The following is a 16,642-nucleotide window of genomic DNA, read 5'->3' as shown; positions in this document are numbered from 1 at the left end:
ATCTGATGGTAAAAGTGAGCCTAGATTTTTGGTAGGAAAAGGAGAGAGCACTAAAGAAAAAAAATGGAAAGGAAAACATTTTGTGAGTTCCATGATGAAAACAAGATCATTTACATATTGTCCAAGTTATCATGAACCAATTAAGCACAAAACAAACAATGTGACACAATTCCAAATAAGACTGCCATCCCCAAACAGCATTTTATAATTTTAGTACAAATTGCATAAAATAAGATTTAGTTCACAAAAGACAGTCAGGAGATAGAAAACCCCACTCCCCACATAACAATGAAAGTGATAAAGACTGCAAAAGGGTACAGAGAAAATGGTGCAAAGGATAAATCCATAGTAGATGCTTTTCTTTGGGGATGACATTATCTCAGTGGCTACAAATTGTCTACTTACAAACCACTGCACTACAGGGTGGAGTGATGATACAGGCAGGCATGAGTGAACAGCTAACCCTACTGCCCCACAACCTTCCTTGGCCTAATGCAGAGAAGACAGAGATGAAGCTGGACAAGGGGCTCCCACCTCATTCTTGTACCTGGGTCCATTCAGCCTCAAAACGGTATAACAAGACAGCATTCACCACTATCATGCATGAACTCAAGGACCACTGGCACAGAGGAGAGACTAGGGTGTTGCTTGCACTCTTAGGCAAATGAAATTTCATATATTTGCCAGTTCCCAGAACACCTAAGACTGAAAGTACAGCCAGGCGCAGTGGCTCACATTTGTAATCTCAGCACTGTGGGACACCAAGGTGGGAAGATCACTTGGAGACAGGAGTTCAAGACCAGACTTGGCAATAAAACAAGACTCTGTCTCCACAAAAAATTTAAAACTAGCCGGGCATGGTGGCACATGCCTGTAGTCCCAGCTACTCAGGAGACTGAGGTGGGAGGATCACTTGAGCCCAGGAGCTCAAGGCTGCAGTGAGCAAGGATCGCACCACTGCACTCCAGCCTGGACGATAAACTGAGACCCTGTCTCTTTAAAAAAAAAAAAAAAGTATATACAATTACAAATTTCCTTTGTGCAAAATGACCCTACTTTCCTATAAATCTCAGCTCCACTGGTCTCTTTTTGAACAAGTAAACCAGTTCCGAAAACCAAGAGTGTCTTCACCGACTCACCCTGGGGAGGGACGTGCCAAGGACACACAGACAAATATTTCCTTTCATCCTTCCTCTGAGTTTCAGTCTAAGGTGAGGCAAGTAGAAAAATCTTTTTTGTTAGTATTCACTACACTGAAATTAAAAACTGAAGTCTCATATTTTAAAAGCGATCTGAAAACTCTCATAAAGTATCAGATACAAATGGGTAATCTTAGTAACAAAATGAGAAATATGATGACTATCATTTTTAGTGCTAGGTCTACGGGCCCTGAAGCATACTACTAACACTATTGTAGTCAATTGTTACAGCAAAATTTGGGGGCATCTTAGGAGTGGACATTTTACCATCCCCATTTTACAGATGTGGACGCTGACCCAGAAAGGTCATGAGACAAGAAAGTGGTGGAATTGTGATCTGCTCACCACATGCTCACATCCCATATTTGTTTGGGAAAGTACATTTTTTCCTAGTTCTATACTTTTAAGTTCATTCTTGACTCAAGATTCATACTTTTAGGGACTGGTTTTCAAAACTTCCTTAAAACAAGTTAGGCTTAATGAATTTGTTCAGAAAATTCTTTGAGAGCTCCTTCTGAGCTCAGGCCTGCCTCCATTTTTCTTTCTCTATTTGTCTCCCTAGACACATCGGGTCTCATAAGCTGAGTCTTCCCTGGGGCTCTTACTTTTCCAGGTTCTTGATCTGATTGGTAAGATATCCTGACAGTTTCTATGGGAATCCAGACACATCTCTCTTCTGGATCTATTTCTTCTTCCCCTACATAGTCCCATTCTGTACTATGCAATCGAAACCCTTCTCTGCCAGGGCAATAAGCCCTACCACACCATTCACATATCAGAGAGGACTTTCATCTGCCCACACCCCACAAGAGTAATCTACAAAAACATCTTCCTGTTGAGTAAGCAGTTTGGAACATCACATTGAAGCAGACAAATCACTTGGCTACCTAAAGTTCAACATCATTCCGAAGTGCCACGAGTTAAAATTACTTTAGTCCCTGAACAAACAAAATAGAATCATCACCAAAAGATATGCACAACACATTCATAGGAGCACTATTAGTAATACGCCCAAACAAGAGACTATCTAAATGTCCAGCAACCGTAAAATAGATATACAATTGAATAGCATTAGAGCAAAGAGAATGCAAAAAATATTGTGTATAATATTGTAGATTTCACAAACATAATAAGCAAAACAAGGTAGATTCAAAACAAGGTAGCAAAACAACAGGTTATTCACTGTATGATTATATTCATAAAGACAGACTAAACAAAGGCATCACAAGGCAGGATATTGGTTGCTCCTGGAGCATGAGGTGGGGAGGGCTCTGGGGTGCTGGTAATTTTCTACTAATCAAGGTGCTGACTGAAGAAGTGTGTCCACTTTGTGACATTTATTCCCTCAAGCTATCCACTTAGCGACGTGTGCACTTTCCTTCATGCATAAGGTCCTTCAGCAAAGAGCTGACTGAGACAGACCCTTGAGCGCATCTGGTCCGTGCCCTTTGGATGGCATAAGATCAACGGTTTCCCATGGACATTAGATAGCTCATGGACACAGAGGAAATTCATGAAAGGACTGGAACTGGACATCAGATCTCTTAGCTCCCCACACAGGTACCAAAGCTGTGTGACAGGATGTTTCTCTAACTTCCTTCCTTTCTGTGACTGCAGCCAAGGTTTAAAAGGAAGAGAATCACATTCCTATTATGAATACAATCCAGGAGGTTCCAATCTCTTACTGACATCCATGCCAGGAAAACCATCTAAACATGCTTTAGGATATGGCAAATCAGAGAAAGTCAGACAGTTCACATTCACTGGCTAGGTGACTGTCAGCACGCTCCTTACCTCTCTCATATCCTCATCCAGATTACTGAAGTGTTAACTCCTACCCTGCAAGGGTGCCATGAGGATAAAGTAATAAGTAGTGTCAGGGCCATGCCTGGCACATGGCAAGCATTCAGAAACACTATTTGTGGAATGAATATGGAATCAAATTAATCAAATGCTTGTCACTTGGTAGAAGCTCAATAAATAGTAGTTATTATTAATGAGGAAGAGAAATAGGGAGGAAGTGGGTAAATACGTTTGTGAGAAACCAACACCTCATATTCTATGCCTACTGGGTCATTAATGTGTCAACTAGCAATTCTCACTGGTGTAGATAAGGTAGTGAAATGGTCTGTGAGGTGGAGAGTGATGAAGGACTCGAGAAGAGGGCTGTGCTTTTTATCTTATGTGCTACCAGGTCTGTTTTCCTTCTCAGTGCCAAATGAAGATTTGCTCATTGCCTGCCACACCACGTCTAAATCCTACAGCCACCTATGTTATTCGTGCTACTCTTAGAAATTACAGGTTTTAAAAGGGGGAGTGGATACAAACACTCCTAGACTTAATTAGTAGACTCACTAGAGTCAAGTAACTTTACTCCTGGAAAAAAATTCACACACACTGAGAGGTAATTGCAGGCTTTAGAGAGGTCTGAAATGAACCAAGGCCAGAAGTGAGTTCACTTACGTTTTTAAAAAGCAGGTTTAATGCTGATTTATTTCAGTTCCTCAAATCTTGGATGTACTTAGCAAACTGATCCACACGTTCTTTTATACTGAAAAGAAACAAATACAAAAACGACAAGTGAAAATTATAGCACATCAGAAAAAAAAAAGTGACAAATGGCTGATTATATAAAGAACATTAAACTAGATAACATGAGTAAAATTAAAAACAACAATACATGTGTTAAGGACTTCCTTCCATCCATCCTTTCTCTCCTATCCTCCTTCTTCCTTCGTCCCCGTCCAGCACTCCACCCTTCTCTCCCTGCCTTCCTCAGTTACTGGACAACCTCAAATATTCCCTGATGACTAATTTTTCCGCTGAAGCCACCATCATTAATTTTTATAGCACAAAGTAGTAGTAGCACATGGTAGGTACTCTATGAATGTTTGTTGAGTAAATGAATGAACCATGGTTTTGCAATATTTTGTCGTTAAGGTAAAAAAATAGGAAATGCCCACAATTTATTATTTTGTTGTCCAACAGGAACAAGTTGTATAAAATATGTAGAAATACATACATTATTTTTCAGACTTGCGTTTCTGATTCTCTTATCTCTTGAATAACTCATACTTAGGGGAAAATTCCCATTAGTATATATGGGCACATATATCCTCACCATGATACAGTAATAAAATATATTTTGGTACTAAAAGAATATTTAAGAACAGTGGAAGTTCCTTTTGAGATGCCATCTCTTCAAATACCTCAGAACTATCTGCATCCAAAGGAGAAAGCAAAATGTCTCCCAGTTAAATACAAGAGATATTGCCACACGTGTTTTACAAATGCATACAGAGTCAGGGCCAGTCCTAGACAAAATTATGACGTCTGATGTTGGCTGTTTCCTTCCTTCTATCTGTCTTTTGAGGATTCATTAACGCCCAGATGTTTAATCAATGCAGGGAAGCAAAGATCAGCTCCAAGGTTGCATACAACTTAATGGTAATCCTTCATGAGGACATTTTTATTAAAAAGGAAAAAAAGCTTCACAAAAGGCAGGTGCTTAACAGTGAAATAAAATGCATTACTGACTACGGAATTTCAGGAATGAATGGGGGGTGTGGATTTTCATCGTGGAATTTCTCAACAACCCATCAAATCACATCAGGTAAGTATCTCTTCTGCTTTCTCCTACAGCTGGCTTCATATATGGCCCATATATACACACTAATATCCCAGCAAATTTTAAGTAATTTATGATATATACATAGGCAAGCTCAAGTTTAAGAATAGGCTGTGCTCTGAAAGTAAACAGTCATGTTAATGAGCAGTTTTCAAAGTGAGCTCCTAGGAATCCCACCCTCAAGTGCTTCTGAGAGCAGAGGCAGAAGTGAGCGGATGTGCAGCCTTGTGCGGTGCGATTTCACTTTCATGTTTCATACTTAGACCCAAGATTTAGTTGGGGAAGTGGTTCCTCCAGCTGCTTATGAAAGAGCTGAAACAATCAATGGAACCAAGTAACAATTAGATTAAAAGCTAGTGCAGAAAATCCCAGTCAGTCCACAACACAGTTGATCTAACACCAAAATCCAACCACCACCTGTCATAGGGCCTTTATGGTAAAATGCAAGTCCCAGCCTGAGTCCCAGGGCAGAGGTCAGCTCGGGTCTGAGCAGACAGGACCTGGGCCTTCTCTTCTTTCCTACTCAGCCCCCTCATCTCCTGCCCTGGAACATCATGAGCAGAAGCAAGGGCACCTACACTTCCATGAGGACTGATCAACAGTAAGACGGCAAGATTAGGGTGCAGTGGGGGGCTGCAGATGTTCACAACATGGTGAAGCAGGGGTCTCCAGAAGAGAACAAGACACAGCGGGTTTCTGCAAGTTAGTCACTTCCCAGGCCCTGCCCTGATCCACACCAGCCTCTTTGCTGGGAATTCCATGTGGAAGGTTTACATGCTTCACCTGGATTAGGGCTCTTGGCTAGGAATGAGAAAGGAGAAAATTAGTAGAAGAGTTTAAAAAGAAGAAGAAGAAGAAGAAGAAGAAGAAGAAGAAGAAGAAGAAGAAAAAAAAAAACCCTATGTTCTATAAAATCCAATTCCAAACAATATGTAAAATGAAAAAAGCGGTGGTGGCGGTGTGGGGAGGGGGGCAGGCGAAGATGGGAGGATTATGAGAAAATAAGCATTGCCTGAATGTGCTCCAGAGAAATTCACATTAACTAACAGGCATTGAATATATTCAATCCCTTCCTCAGCACAGAGCTCTGATTATTTGGCCTAACCAGGACTGAATACACAAAAACATTTATAAACATGAACCATTATATTTTTCGAGTTTTCATCATAGGACTGGTTTAAGTAAGTCAAAGATGTTCTTTGTTCTACAGTTTTGATTGAATGCAAAGAGACTTTAGTCATTTCCTCAGAAACAGACTTAAGCTATAAATACTAACTAACCAACATAGCCACTTGCAAAAAGGCTCAATGACAAGTTTAATTTGAAAACAAGAACACATTATCAAACTGAAAAGTAAGGCATAAAAAAATCCAAACCCATGCAAACAACATTCCTAGAAGAAAAACCCTTAGTGAAACAACAAGCATACTTACAAATAGCTTTTTATTTGACTCACAAACCTATCCCATACATAGAGAAGAAAAAAAAGAAACCAGTCCATATTTGGGTCCATTTAATCAAACAAACTCTTAACATCCTGCCCACAACCACAGGTCTCAAATTCTAAGATAATTCTCCAACCATTAAATAAGTGATTTCTATGGATCTCTTTGAGATAAAAAACACATTTGTTACTATTGTTTATTTTCTAAATCCCTTTGCTATCCTAAAGTATGACTATCATGAGACTAATATGTTAAACAATCATTAAAAAGCAAAGTTTGTTTATTATAATACATAATGCCATATTTCAGCCTTCAAAATGAAATGGAATCTGTAGTCTCCTTTCAGATATGACTTAAGTGAATAAAGCAAGGGTCTGTAAGAAGGCCAAATGTGGGTCTGCCACCTGTTTTTGTAAATGAAATTCTATTGGAACACAGCCACACCCATACATTTACATTTTGCCTGTGGTTGATTTTTCCAAGACACAATGACAGAGTTGAGCAGTAGCAACAGAGACCGTAAGATCCACAAGTATAAAATGTTTATATCTTCCCTTTTAAGAAAAGATTTGCTGACCTCTGGTCTAAAAAAACCAGCTACTTCAGTAGACTGTCTTAAAATAAGAAATGCTAATCCTGGTGTAGTCATGTTGCCAGATAACTACCTAAGTCACTTAATCACTTAACCTTTACCTGCTTTAATTTTTTTCATTTATGATACACTAATTGCAATATTTATTGGGAACGTATATACCAGGCAATATTTTAAGAGCTTTACTCTTAGTAAATAAACAACAAATTTGTTTGTTTCATTCTGACAAAAATCCTAGGAAAGAAGTAAATTATTTCCATCTTCTAAATGAGATAATCGAGGCAGAGGAGTTAAATAACTTGCCCAAGGTTAAGTAGTGGAGAAATCGGGACCAGAACCCAGGCAGACCAGCTCCAGAGCTCATTTCTTAATCTTTATGCTACATTGATAATACTTTCCATTTTATAAATTATACAAAATAAAATCTCAAAAGATCTGTTAGTTAGGTTAGGTCAATCCAGTAAAACATACCTCTGCACAATTTAGGTTAAGATACCTCAAATAAGACTATACATGGACTTCCATGGACTTTTAAGACCCAACTAAGATTAGAGCCAATCTTGGGGTACTGGGAATATAAAAGCCTATCATATTCTTTTTTTTTTTATCATAAGTAATCAAAGAATCAAGCTAACTGACCAATATCTATCTTTTCTTTGGTAAGTAAGGCCTCTCCAGGAGGTTCAGGCCCTTCAGAAAAGCTTCAGGAGGAAGACTTAGCAGAGAGACTCTAAATCTTCCAAGTTTGCTCCCATCTAGTCTGACCCCCAAGTTTCCATCTGAGAAAACGTTGAGTAAGCGTCAACAGAAATTACGGAAAGATTGTTCTCATAGCCTGGCAAAAAGAGCTCTATGCAGTCACAACTATCACATGGTCAGGAAGATATCCCCTTGCTGAATCACCCCCACCACTTCCTGAAGTTCGCTGGGATTTTGGGAGGAAATATGTCACCTAAGTGTGACTCAGTGCCCTTCTGTACTGAAATACAGGTTTATAAGATTCCAAATAAATAGAGAGAAAATATAGCACTAAATTACTCATCACCAATTCATGTGCACAGACGGTCTTAACCATTTCACTGTTGTTTTGGGTTTTTTGTTTTTGTTTTTGTTTTTTAGGAGACAGGGTCTCCCCTTGTCGTCCAGGTTGGAGTGCAGTGGTACAATCACAACTCACTACAGCCTCGAAAGTCTGGGCTCCAGCAATCCTCTTGCTTCAGTCTCCTGAGTAGCTAGGAATATAGGTGTGCCAGTTTGACTAGTTTATTATTTTATTTTTTTGTACTGATGAGGTCTCACTTTGTAACCCAGGCTGGTTTCTAACTCCTGGTTTCAAGTAGTCCTTCCACCTCAGCCTCCCAAAATGCTGGGATTACAGGCATGGGCCACTGCACCCAGCCTTTAACTTTCTTTTTAATTACACTAGTCTCCAGTTGGTTTTCAATGTCTGCAGAGTAAAGTCTAGATCCTTGAGTTTGACATTAAATACCTTCCACATCTTGCCTTTCCGACTTTTCCAACCTCATCTCCTTCTATTTTTGGTCTTCACGCCTCCAGGATGGCTGGCTTTTTCTTCAGTATATCGTATCTACTCCTGTTTCTGAGGCCATACTCATTCTGTACCCTTTGTTAAAGACCCTATTTTCTCCTCTACTACCAACATGAAAACCTCTACTAGCAACACGCTCCAAACCATATTTGTGGCTCAATACATATTACGTCCCTAAGTAGTCTTCCTTTCCTCTCACTGCCAACACCCGGTACTATTTCCACCACCCATTCATTCGGGTATTTAATCACATATTAATGTTCACTGTTTAAATATTCCAAAAGTCTGTTTTGCTTTCTCAATAAGACATTGTTCCTCAAATAACCGATTCTTTCAAATAGAGCTTGGCATTTTCAAATTGTAGATGAAGTAGAGCTAACTTAGCCGAGAAGCAAATTCCAATCACAAGCTTGGGCTGTGTTAGTTACATGGAGCTCAGCCAACCAATAAACATCTGCATTCCAAGAAAGCTTTGTTTTCTGACTATCTAGTAACTCTCATGAGCAAACTTCAAACTTATTTCTTTGTGGGATTGTTAGAAAAAAGCCAGCAGTCAGTCCTAGCAATCAAAGTGAAGATCAAGTGGTACAAGGAAGTGATAGCCTTTAGCCAATAAAATAAATAGACATTAAAGAGATGAAGAAATTACATGTTATGGTATATCTGCAAATCTGAGGATGGATGAGGGCTTGGGATTCATCCCTCATGCTTTAAAAGGTTCAGTGTGCAGTTTTTTCTGTGTTCCCACAGTACTAAGCACTGTGCTGTAAATATTAGCTCAATGAATAATCTGATAATCCCATGTCCCAAAGTCCTCAGTGAACCCATTTTCCATGCCAAAATAAAAGTCAGTGTAGTCAATTTCCCTCGAGGTTCCAAAATTTTAGTATTTGTAATATCTACTGACATATTACATCAAACAAGGGCCACATGTTTTTAAATTAACATGTTGCTTTGCAATCATATTTGAAGTGTTTAGTAATGGCTTGCTTTCTTTGCCAATACTGCCAAATTATTTTTATTTTCCACAGTAAGATCATAATTCAAAGATTCTGAGCAGTTGTAGAATTCAAAAGTTGTCATTCTTTGAAAATTTTGACTGAATTGACTGAAATGATTAAAGTCTGCCATAAAGTTTTATATAAAAGTAAACATATGTACAGTAACATGCTATATGAGACTGTACTGGCAGCCTAGTGAAGCAAAGAACATGGTTCAGCTTCCTGGTATATCAACTATATACCAATTTTTCTTTGCCGCAAATATTTTAAAACTTTATTTTATATGAGAATAATATGGACTGAAGTGCAAAATTTACATAACAATATATTAGAACTATATAAAAATATGAATTATAGTGTAAAATTACATAACAATATATTTAAACAGTGGATTTCAATTCAGTTGGGGCCAAGAACTTTAGAGTAGATGTTCCCATTATTTGTACACTTCTTGAAGCATCAGGGTAGAAATCAGAGATTGCAGATTATAGTCAGTCATCATGTCCTCAGAGAAAAAAAGCATTCTATAAATGTCCTGAAATATGTTCTATCCTTTTTGAAAATGTGCAAGAAATGACTGCACCACTCTCAAAATTCAGGCATCCATATCCAAGAAATTCTGTAAAATCAAGTACTGCCACTCAATCACTAACAAATATGTTACTGCAAATATCACTCAAAAAATATGAAGTCAAACCACTGAGATCCCACAAGCATTGTGAAAGGCCATTCTGAACTAATGTGAAATTTGTATAGTGATTGAATAAAAGCAATGACTTCAGCCCACTGGAATATAACACTTTATCATGTCAGTAGAACTGCAGGAACTAACATACCCCAGTGAGGTCATCATAGGTCTGAAAAGTGGGTTGGCCCATTGGGAACTCTATCATTACTGACCCCACAAGAACAGCAGAGACTCTTTCCCATAAAATGTCCCACATGGAATAGGCACATTTTCATTGTCAGATTACAACCATGATCTCTGCATCATGTGTGTTTGAGGAAAAAAAAAAATGGATTGGTGGTTTCATCTCCTCCCCCATTTTCCTTCTCATTTTACCACAGACCAGATTGATAGCTGCTTTTTTGGTTGGTAAACTGGCAATTGACAACGCTCATCAAAAGCCCTAAAAATATAATGGCCTTTGGCCTATCATTCTACATTTATTAGACTTACAAGAAAACATGGAAAATGAGCAAAGATAAATATATACTCTTTTCACAAGAATGTTACAATATTTACAATTAAAAAAATGGAAACAGTCTAAATGTCTGTACACTGTGGTACATCCATCAGAATATTAAGCAGAACCAGTTACAGGAGTGGTTACCAGTAATTCATGACATAGAAGGACACTCATGATATACTAAAGGATCTGCTTTTTCATAAATATACACACACATAAAAGTCAGGAAAGATAACTATCTATGGCTTTCAACACTTTCTTCTTCCCCTTCGTCACGGATCCCAGAGCAGTCTACTACCAGTAACATCTTTAATTAGAGAGAGATGTGGGAGGGGAGATGAAAGGAGAGGTACACGCACATTTTTTCAAAACCTCTCCCACCCCTAGTCAGTGGGTCTTGTGTCTACCTCGGAGGTATGCTATCATATGACACCATGTTGACAGTGGTTGTTACTGTGTGGCAGGATTTCAGATTAATGTGATTTAATTTTTCATTTTGCTTATCTGTATTTCATAATTTTATTATAAACAATAGGTATTGTTTTTGTCAAAGGAAGCAAGCAAGATGACTTAGAGGGTAGAATTTGAAATAAATCAGCCTGACTTTTAATACCCCACGGCCACAACTTTTAGCTATATGATTTGTCAAGTTACTTAGCCTATCTAAGCCTCAAGTTTTCTCATCCAACAAATAGGCAGAATAGTATGCAGCTATTTTATTATTAGAGAAGCTAACAGAACTGCATATTTGATAAAGGAATAATTACTATATAGTATGTAAAATACAACTTCATTTAAGTGTATATAATTTAAGAAAAAAATTGAAATCCTAGTCTTATCAGAAAAAAAAAATAAGTATATGGGGAAAATTTCATCTGCAATGGTAACCAAAAATGCATATTAAACAGCCATGAGTTACCATTTTACATATACCAAAACACACACAAAATCCTAACACTCACTGGTGGCGATGTTGTAGAAAAATTGCTGATCATTCATTGTTAGTGGCACTGTATTTAATACAAAACCTTTAGGAAAGCATTAATGCATGATATGTAGTAAGAGTCACTAATTACATCCAAATGGATTTGTCTTAAGGAAATAATCTGCAAAAAGCAGGAAAAAATTATATACACAAAGGTGTTCATTACAGAACTCTAAATAACAATGAGTAATTGGAAATATCTGAACATCCAATATTAGAGAGATGGTAAATGGTTTAATTAATTTGGGGAAGTCAAAGCAATAAAATTAAGAAATTATCAAGGCTATAATGCTAAAGACCATGGAGAACAGGATCTAAAATACCTATACTTGGAAACTGTATAAAATGTAGATACGGCAGGATACAGTGGCTCACACCTGTAATCCCAGCACTTTGGGAGGCCGAGGCGGGTGGATCATGAGGTCAGGAGTTTGAGACCAGCCTGGCCAACATGGTGAAACCCTGTCTCTACTAAAAAATACAAAAAAATAGTGGGACGTGGTAGCTGGCACCTATAATCCCAGTTACTCGGGAGGCTGAGGCAGGAGAATTGCTTGAACCTGGGAGGCAGAGGCTGCAGTTAGCCGAGATTGCGCCATTGTACTCTAGCCTGGGCAATGGAGCAAGACTCTGTCTCAAAAACAAAACAAAAATGTAGATATATGCACAGGAATGATTGAGGTGAGTAGGAACATGTGGGAATGAGGAGGGGAGACTTCTTGACAGAAGGCCAGTAGGCAGGAAAGCAGAGGGGTGAATCAAAGAGTGCCTTCAGCAGTCAGACCAGAAGGCATAGTCAGCCATCCTAACTATTTCTGTTGTATGAAAGATAATATGAGACCTCTACTTTGTAGGTGTGTTTACAATATTGAATATATCCATGCAATAATATGTGTATTATTTATAATAAATACACATACTGAAGGAGATGCTCACAAGTTTGATGACAACAGTACTCTGATGAAAAAGGTTCACAGCCCAGTGCAGAAGGCTTTAAAGCGGGAGAAAAATCAACATCAAATTAGAATTTCAAAAGATTGTTCTGGAGACCACATCAGAGGATGAATTTGGAGGCAGGGGATGCAATTATGGTTTCAGGGCCATGAACTAGCAGTGAGAACGCAGGGAAGAGGAAAACTGAGAAAAGCATTTAGGGGATTCAGTTGGGGCATGAAGGAGCAGACATCACTAATGACTCTACGACTCTGGTTTCTGACTTTTTTCTCTGTGGGAACAGAGAATTCAGAAGACATAAAGTGGCGAGGGGTGCATAATTAAATTTTTATCACATTTGAGTTCCAAAAGCCTATGGAACCTCTTGGTGAATACATATACAATGTAGTTGGAAAAATAGGTCCGGAAGGTTTAGTAAAGAGCCCTGGGTTCATTCATGGCTGAACTTCATCCATTTAAAAGTGGCCAGCAACAAGATGGGTTTTTGATAAGTGCACTGGGAGAGAACACAGGTCACAGAAGCAAAGCCATTAAATAATTTTAGGAAGGAAGGGTCTAAAAGACAGGAGAAGTCCAGGAGAGGATGGAAGGAGAAGGCTGGCTAGGGAAGCCAGCTCTGTTAAGTGACCCACCACACCCACAAGCCCTCAGAGATGTGAGAACATCCTGGCATCATTATCCACTTCCAAAGCAAAATAAGGCCCCTCCACTTCCACCCCTCATCCTTACACAGTTGGAAGCTGAATGAGATGGGCTTGGTGAAGAAAGATGTAACACTGGCATTCTTAACTTCTACAGAAATCAGTAATTAAGTACACTATCCTAAGCTTAATTTATCAAGACATTCTAGAAAAAGAACATTCTCCCTTGCAAACTGATTTTAAATAGTCAACCAATACAAACAAGAATACAGCAGTACTTTTTGAGATTAAGAACAAAATCTCCCTAATGACCCAGAAAACATGAAAAAAATAACTTCTAAGACTACTGTGGCTACATTTGCCTAACTGCCTGACCAGCATTAATGACAATTTCTCTTTCCTGTGAGATTCCATGACCCTTCTTCACGACACCATCAAGGACTGCAGCTTTTTGAAGCCACTATGGGTCCATGTCATGTCCTCTCTTAAGACGAATAGGAGTTAGATTAAAGGCAAATTTTATACTTTTCCCATTGCCCTTAAAAATTAAAAAGTCTGGCTGGGCACTGTGGTAAGAGCCTGCAATCCCACCTAGTTGGGAGGCTGAGGCAGGAGGATTGCTTGAGCCTAGGAGTTTGAGGCCAGCCTGGGCAACACAGCAATACCCCATCTCTTAAATTGTTTCAAGTCCAGAATGTCTCCATAATGATATGGGATAGAAACTTACCTTGGGTTTCAGTCATCAGTCTCCTACTTGATCTGAATGCTGAGCCAGGATTAAACTTCATTGAGACTAAACAACCTTTCCAGACTTGAAAATACCTTAAGTATTTAAAGTTTTAAAACAATTGATTATTTAAGTTGGATTTGCCAGTTTATTTTTTTTTCCTGAAACTTTCATTATGGAAAATGTGAAAGATGTACCAAGATAAGTAGATTAATACAATGAAGTGCCAAGTACCCACGACCAGCTTCAACAATCACCACCCATGCCAATCTGGCTCCACCAATCCTCCCACCACCCACACTACCATATTATCTTGCAGCAAATCCAAGAAATCCTATCATTTCTTCCATGAATATTTTAGTACATATGTCTAAAAGGTAATTGTAAGACTATTATCATATCCTCCAAATTAGCAACAATTCCTGTTGTTAGGGAGAGGAATTTCTATGCCAGCATCACCCCATTTCTAATCAGTGATCACATTCCCAATTATTTTATAAAAGTGTATCTAAAAACCATTTGTTTAAATTAGGGTTTCATCAGGACCCACCACTGTGATTGGTTGATAGATCTTTAAATAATGTTTCAATCTACAGGTTCATTCTTCATCTTTTTTCTTTTTCCTTCCAAGTTATTCATTGAAGAAACTGAGTTATTGGGCCTGTAGAGTATCCCATGGTCTGAATCGTATTTGCAGATACAATTTAACACATTCCAGTTCACCTTTAAAATTCAGGTAGGTTAATTTTTCCTTATTGATATTCTGCCCTTCATTGCTATAGATTAGAACGGAACAAAACCAGTATGCTTTCCTCTTCTGCTAACACTGAGTAATATGGAAGATAAACTGAAGGACAATGTGCAAAAGTGCCACAAAATTGTCTTTGGGGCAGGAACAGACTTGCTATAAAGTAGTATTTAGATCCTAGGAACAGGGGTAGGAAACAGATGTTCCAGAGTGATCCTTTCTTTCCCCCCTCAACTCCCTTTTCTGGTACAGAGTGGTTACTGGGATGGACTCTGGGATTTGGCTGAAGCCCAGCTCCACTACTCGCTGATTGTGTGGCCTTAAACAAGCTGACTTAACTTCTCTGTGCTTCAGGGTCCTTATCTATAAAATGGAGATTCCATAATTCCCACTTATTGTGTAAGAATTAAGTGATGTAATTCACATAGAAAGCTTGGCAAACAATAAGCCCTCACCCACTCCCCAAAAAGTCCTCATTATTATCCATTTTAGTAGTTGTTATCCATAATTAAAAGTTAAAATCTCCTCCTCAAAACTAAAGCTTAACTTTGAGGAACTACCTCTTTTCTTCACCCCTGCCCCCCATCACTATTCTAAATGGGGTTTTATCCTAAAGGATTTTGATTCACTTGAGTTTTTACCAATTTCTGTCTAGAACAGTACTTCTGAAGAAAACCCATCTCTGCTATGTGATAATATATCTTCCATATTTTGCAAACAGCAGGTGGAGTCAGCTGTCCTGGAATACAGTCACAGAGTTAAATCTTCTGTGGAAGAAGCATTCAAGTGAGAGACAAAGTTTTTTCTTTGACTATCATGGGCCAAACCTAGCAGGTAGCAAAAAAACCTTCCTAAGTTCTAATCTGCGGGGCTTGGTGGTGGCAGTGTCAGAGGTATCCTATGGTCTTAGGTTTTAATTATTAATAATGTGAAAGTTATTTAAAAAATGTATTCGATACCTACCACTGGGCTACATGCTGTAGGGGACCCAAAAAACGTAATAATAAGGTAAAGTCTCTTTCTGGGGAAAAAAAAAATCATGATACATTTTTGATTTTGATACAGGAGAGGCATATTAATGACCTATAATGTAATCTAACATAATATGGTATGGCTGTCACATGAGATGGGCAGACGAAATACTAGGAAAAACCAGAAAAAAAAAAAAACTTATAATTAAGGGTAGTTATGGGGGCTATTCAAGAAGGAAAAGTGAGTAAGATGGAGAAATAACATGGTTAGGATGTAGCAAGATGAGCTGGTGAAAACAGATGGCAAAGTAGTGTTCAGAGAGGAAAATTCGGGTTAGTACAATCACAGGATCCAGGGAATGAGAGAGCTTCAGAGAAGTCGTGAAGACAAATGATTGTAGGGGTTAAAAGAAGGAGTGAAGAAGTAAGAGCAATGAACATAGACCCCTTCACTGTTTATAAACTCAGTATGAAAGAATGAAGAAAAGACGGGATACCAGGACACAGGCAAGAGCACGGAAGGAGGAGTCATTAGCTATGTGCTTAGGAAGGGGGATATCCTGAATGTTTTTATGCAGATAAAAGGTGGAGAGACAACAACTGGACGTGTGAGACAGGAAGGAAAAGAAGTGACCCTGGAGACAAAGAAATGCTGGCAAATGGATACAGAGAAATATGATGAGGTGAAAAAAGAAAGAGAAGCCCTAGAATCAAGACAACTAGCTGCCAGATGTGTTTTGTTCTAGTCCACACAGTATTTCCAAAAATGTGACTTCAACATGTACAGATTTCACTAGAAAACCAGACATTTGATTTTTCTAGAGAAAACAGAAGATGGAGCAATACTGAGCCCAGCTTGCCCCAGACTCCAATCAGTGCTGCCCCTCCTTGGGCACGGCCAGCATCCTGCAAGTCTACAACAGCCCCTGCCTGACATCCCTTCCATTTCAATAATTTCAGTGGCCCCTGTTGACATCTGAATTGTGTCCCCTGACCCAGATCTTCTCAATAA

At 38.7% G+C, this 16,642-nt stretch overlaps 1 protein-coding gene across 8 annotated transcripts in view; it reads right to left on the bottom strand.

Moving 5' to 3' along the window:
- PPFIBP1 (PPFIB scaffold protein 1) overlaps positions 1 to 16,642 on the bottom strand; it is a 184,970-nt gene that overhangs the window by 124,825 nt on the left and 43,503 nt on the right. For all 8 annotated transcript variants that reach the window (XM_017875586.1, XM_017875588.1, XM_017875587.1 and 5 more), the window contains exon 2: positions 3,663 to 3,750. The gene's annotated coding sequence lies outside the window, so the exon portion shown is untranslated. The remainder of the gene's footprint in view (positions 1 to 3,662; positions 3,751 to 16,642) is intronic.

The sequence above is a fragment of the Rhinopithecus bieti genome, unplaced genomic scaffold, assembly GCF_001698545.2.
Source record: "Rhinopithecus bieti isolate Rb0 unplaced genomic scaffold, ASM169854v2 scaffold_7884, whole genome shotgun sequence".
In the NCBI taxonomy this organism is placed as follows: Eukaryota; Metazoa; Chordata; class Mammalia; order Primates; family Cercopithecidae; genus Rhinopithecus; species Rhinopithecus bieti.
Note: the sequence above shows the minus strand (reverse complement) of the source record. Positions and strands in the feature narration are given on the sequence as shown.